Source organism: Ranitomeya variabilis, chromosome 1 (assembly GCF_051348905.1).
Source record: "Ranitomeya variabilis isolate aRanVar5 chromosome 1, aRanVar5.hap1, whole genome shotgun sequence".
Classification (NCBI taxonomy): Eukaryota; Metazoa; Chordata; class Amphibia; order Anura; family Dendrobatidae; genus Ranitomeya; species Ranitomeya variabilis.
Genome location: NC_135232.1, coordinates 6,457,954 through 6,463,953, shown reverse-complemented (window position 1 = coordinate 6,463,953; position 6,000 = coordinate 6,457,954).

Genomic DNA, 6,000 nt, shown 5'->3' with positions numbered 1-6,000 from the left:
GAACCCTTGGTCCCGTCAAGCGTGGCGGAGAACAACGGTTCTGCAGGACACTCGAAAGATTGGTGTCGGGAATTGCATGTGGGCACTGACTCTACCCCATCCCATCAGAAACAGGGGGCCTACAGGGTGGTTCACGAGTACGAGCAGGTATTCAGCAAACACCCCTTAGATTTTGGACAGGTGAAAGGGATCCAACATCATATCCCCACGGGAGATCACCGACCCATAAAAGAGAGATATCGCCCTGTACCCCCAGCTCATTATCAGTGTGCCAAGGACATGTTGCGAGAAATGAAGGAGGCTGGGGTGGTGAGAAACAGTTGTAGCCCCTGGGCAGCTCAATTAGTCCTTGTTAAAAAAAAAGATGGCACAATGAGAATGTGTGTTGATTACAGGCAGTTGAATCGCATTACACATAAGGACGCATACCCACTGCCCAGGATAGAGGAGTCTCTGGCTGCCTTAAAATCTGCTAACTACTTCTCTACCTTAGATCTCACCAGTGGGTATTGGCAGGTTCCCATGGCGGAGGCGGACAAAGAGAAGACGGCCTTCACGACACCGATGGGTCTCTGCGAATTCAACTACATGCCCTTCGGATTGTGCAATGCCCCGGGGACGTTCCAGAGGATGATGGAGTGCTGTCTGGGGCACAAGAACTTTGAAACCGTACTGCTGTATTTGGATGATGTCATTGTCTTCTCTAAGACCTACGAAGACCATCTGAAACACCTGGCTGAGGTTTTTGAAGCCCTGTCCAACTTTGGCTTAAAGGTGAAACCGTCCAAATGTCATCTGCTGAAACCCAAAGTGCAGTACCTGGGCCATGTGATGAGCGCTGAAGGAGTGGCCCCAGACCCCGACAAGGTCACAGTGATCCAGGACTGGCCGAAGCCCAGCAACCTCCACGAAGTCCGGCAGTTCCTCGGGCTGGTAGGCTACTACCGGAGGTTCATTAAGGACTTCACCAAGAAGGCAGCGCCCTTGCAAGACCTGTTGGTGGGCCAATCAAAGAAGACCAAGGGGGAGAACACCCCATTTGATTGGAACGAGGGGCTGGAAGGATCCTTCACTTGTTTGAAGTCGGCACTGACGGGAGAAGAAGTACTGGCCTACCCTGAATACGACCAACCGTTTGTGCTGTATACGGATGCCAGCAATGTAGGATTGGGAGCCGTGCTGTCCCAGGTCCAGAAAGGCAAGGAGAGGGTAATCGCTTACGCCAGCAGGAAACTTCGTCCCACGGAAAGGAACCCTGACAACTACAGTTCCTTTAAGCTAGAATTCCTTGCCATCGTCTGGGCAGTGACAGAGAGGTTCAAACACTACCTGGCCTCAGCGAAATTCACCGTCTTCACGGACAATAATCCGCTAACGCATCTGGATACCGCCAAACTCGGGGCCTTGGAACAGCGGTGGATGGCCCGGCTGTCCAACTACGACTTCACCATCAAGTACCGGGCAGGACACAAGAATGCAAATGCCGATGCCTTGTCTCGAATGCCCAATTTGCTAGAAACGGAGGAAGACTCGGAGGCACTTGAAGAGGTAGAGTTGCCTGCATTCCATCGCCCCAAAGCCGCTCAGCACTGCCATCATGTGAAGAATAGGCACAAGAACCAACAGGATGCCACGCTGAATCCCCTGCCCCATCACGGATGGGCAGAGACCCAGGATGGTGACCCCGCGGTCCGTCGGGTGAAAGAGCTCCTGACGCAGGCAGGGTTGCATCCCGGCTCCGATGACCCGCAGGAGACACGACAGCTGTGGAAGGGGAGAAGCAAACTGTTTATTCATGATGGCAAGCTGTGCCGGAGGAGCATCGACCCATGTACTCATGAATTGGTGTGGCAGATAGTGGTGCCAAGGCGAGATGCGCCCATGGTTCTGGGAGCCTACCACGATGGAGCCGGACACTTCGGATGGAGGAAGCTAGAGAGGCTGCTCCGAGGGAGGTTCTATTGGATTGGCATGAAGAGGGCCATTGAGAAGTGGTGTCGGGAGTGCGGTCCATGTAGCCTACGCAGAAAGGACCGTGGTAGCCAACGGGCTCCCCTGCGGCCTATCATCACCAAACGGCCGCTCGAACTGGTCGCGCTGGATCATGTGAAGCTGACACCTAGCTGGTCAGGCTATATCTACGCTCTTACCATCGTAGATCACTACTCCAGATTTTTGGTGGTTGTACCTGTCAAGGATCTAACGGCCAGGACTGCCGCCAAGGCCTTCCAGCAGTACTTTTGTAGGCCCCACGGCTACCCGGAGAAGGTACTGACCGATCAGGGACCAGCATTCGAAGCAGAAGTGTTCCAAGAGTTCTGCCAACTGTACGGGTGTAAGAAGATCAGAACCACACCGTACCATCCTCAAACCAATGGGATGTGCGAAAAGATGAACCAAGTGGTGATCGACTTATTGAAGACCTTGCCCATAGAGGAACGGAACCTGTGGCCGACAAAGTTGCCTGACTTGGTGGATATATACAATCACATCCCAGTAAATTCCACCAACTGTACTCCAGCGTAGCTGATGCGAGGAAGGTCTAGCCAGTTACCCGTTGATCTGGACATGGGGGTCCTAGTCCCCGAAGATACCTCGCCGGATGCAGATTGGGATGCAGAAAGGCAGCGAAGGTACCGCAAAGTACAGGAGTGCGTGGAAAGAAGTCTCGCCCAGGCTAGGCAAAAACAAGAAAGGGACTACAACCAGCACGCTCCTGCGATTCCCCTGTCACCTGGTGAGCAAGTACTCAAACGAAAGAGGAGACTACACAAGCTCGATGACCAATGGGAAGCGAAACCGTATACCATCCTGCCATCCGATTTCGACAACACGAAGGTCTGTCTCATCAGCAAGGACGGAGGGGAGACCTCAACAGCGATATCCCGGGATCACCTTAAGGTCTGCCCTGATAAGTTGAGAGAGAGGGAAACGGCTCCAGGAATCTCCCCGCCTGTGGAGGAGGAGAAGATGATACACACTGTCCTTGGTGATTTTCCCCAGTCCTGGACTCAGATAAATCAGGCCATCGTGGTACCTGTCCTAACGTTCTGTCAACCAAACCCACCAGAACTAATTGTGGTGCCGGATCATCCCGGTCCGCAAGCTCAGCAGATCCGACCTGAAGATGCCATGCCAACCGTTGAACCGGCAAGTCCTCTCTCTGCTATCGGTGAATCTGCCGTACCCACTGTTGGTGAAAGCAGCTCTGAGAGCCCCAGCATGCCAGTGCTACCCAGATTCACTAGAAGCGTAGCTAGAAAACAGTGCACTACACCAGCGGTAGCAAGCATAGCGGGCCCTGTTAGGTCAATAGCGACCCCTGTGCTGCGAAGGTCCACACGCAGCACTCAGAATCAAACTCCCCTCCGCTACAAAACTTGGAGGTATTAATGAGGGCTGCTATTTAGTCAACAATTGTTTGTGTGCATATTTTTGTTGCAGGTTTTAAAATGGACAACAGAGTAATGGACATTGAATTGCTCCAAAAACTTCTAAAAGGGGACCCCTTTGTTTACCCGGGGTCCTCGCTGCTTCAACCACTGAACTGAGAGTCATAAACTGTGCATGACCTAACTTTTGCAACGTTCAAGAGTCCTCACCTCCCATAAAGGGAAGCTCTGTTATGTTAATTGTTTATGATGTTTCAAAATGTTGTGTGTTTTCTGTTGACATGTATTGTTGTTCTTGTTTCCCAGTCCGGGAGTACTGGATTTAACCGGGGGGGAGTGCAGCGCCCCAGAGTCCTGGTCGTTGCAGTAATGTCGCTCTGCCACTAAGGGGAGTGATGTTACGTCTGATTGCACTAAAGGAGTTCACCTGATCAGGTAACACTCACACTACACTTCACACTCCGGCCACCAGGGGGAGTGGTTCTATCTAGTAGGCCACTCCTCACACTCTGGTAAAACTGGGGGTTGGACAGGAAGACAGTGAGAAGTAACTGGGAAGAGCTAGAGAGAGGACCTGTCAGGGATGGGATCCTGACAGATTCCTAAGAAAGGACGAAAAGAGAGAAAACGGGAATACAGCAAAGAGGTGATAGGACCAGAAGGAGTCGTGCTGTAAGATCGAGGCAACATCCTTCTGAGGCGCAAACAGTCGGTGGCCGGAACGCCGAGAAAGTAAGAGACTTTAAGCATTACTTCAAACCACGGCAGGACAGCCAATTATAGGTTGGCTGTCTCACTTAAACACCTAAGCAGACAACGGAGGCAGCTGTGGGAGAGGGGCAACTCTAGAGTCCCGGAAGAACTCCAGGCCTACCCCGTCATACGGGTGCGTCCTAACCATATCATCTGGGGGACGGAGAGAACGAACATCAGAGACAGACAGAATAAGTTGTGAGGACTATCCTGGGGTGCTCAGCAGGGAAGGACTACAACACACAGGTGCTAGAAGGTAGACGCTGATTCCCACCTGCAAAGGGAACTCCGGATGTGCCATTGGACCGGCCGGTCTCAGCCAGCCCTGTTAACAGTGCTCTGGATTGGGTACCTCCAAACCTTCAGTAAAAAGGTAAAGAGACTGCAACCTGGTGTCCTTGTTATTTACTGTGACCAGCACCACACCGCAACAACGCTATCACGCACCACCTTTCACTGGACGCCCCTCAGCAGGGCCACGGACCGGGTCTAGCCACCGTGACAACCCCAGAGCAGAGACTTAGAGGCCCGGTACCGGGTGCCCCTCAGCCCTGCGGCAGTGGGGGCGCTCCATTTACTCATCTGCTACGCTTAGATAGCGCCTCTCTCTTTTCCCCTTGTCTTCTCTTTCCCAGGACTGCATTCACACAACGCATCATCTGTGAATTATTGGACTCCTACTAACAAGTACTGGCACATGTGTGATCAAGTTTTGCTGGACTTCCTCATTTCCTGTAATAATTATATGGGTACTACGGAATCTAATAGCATGGGATAAAGCCAGTCCGAGAATAAAGTTGCAGCAAATAATGTTTTTACTCGAAACAGAAATGTAAAGAGAATTGACACAGATATTTCTGCAATTGCAACGAGGTCTTCAGCTCTATATAGTAAATAGCAAACAGAGCATAATACAGATATTCCTGCAGTAGTAACAAGGTTCTCAGCACAATAAAGTAAATCACAGCAGACTTAGAGGCAAACAGATATTTAAACAAGGAAGTCCAATAAGGTTATAGTGCGAATGCACACAGTACCTAAAATGAGGAAGTCCAGCAAAACTTGATCACACATGTGCCAGTACTTGTTAGTAGGAGTCCAATAATTCACAGATGATGCGCTGTGTGAATGCAGTCCTGGGAAAAAGGACAAGGGGAAAAGAGAGAGGCGCTATCTAAGCGTAGCAGATGAGTAAATATTTCTGGATGAGACAAGCACAACTTGAATCTTGCTCACCTGGTGTGGTTGTGCAAAGAGGCACAACACTGGGAAAAGTTTTGCAAACAAGGAAGACACTTCCACTGGTGCGCAACTCGTGGCAGAGGTTCCAGAGGCGAGAGGTAGCTTAATGAAGAAAGGCAGACCACCGAGTAGCGAGCAGAAGCAGGGAGTTCACCAGCAAAAGCTCTGGAGCCAGCAGCACAAAATACTCAGGCACCTTAGCACACATGACCCAGACTTAAATAATCAGGACAGATAGGAAGTTCCATGACAGGGCGAGATCCAAGACTCCATCTTGGATCAGGGCGAACAGGCACCAGGAAAGTCCAGAATCCTTACAGAGAGGAACAGAGCAGTCTGTAGGAGACTGAAAGGGGAAGAGCGGCACATGAGCAGTAAAGAGCTGGAAGGAAGCTGCGACTGAGCTTCCTCCACGCTAAAGTGCAGAATTCCAGTAGCCGGAAGACCGAAGTTGTGGGGGTAACTCTATACCCCACAGCAGAAACCGGTGGACAGGAGATTGCAGGTCACCTGCCCACCTTTAACACCCGAAGGCGTAGCAGCACATAGAGCCTGGAGTCATCCTTAGAGACCCCTGTCAAAAAGGCTCATGCTGCCTGCCATGCGGGTAGTG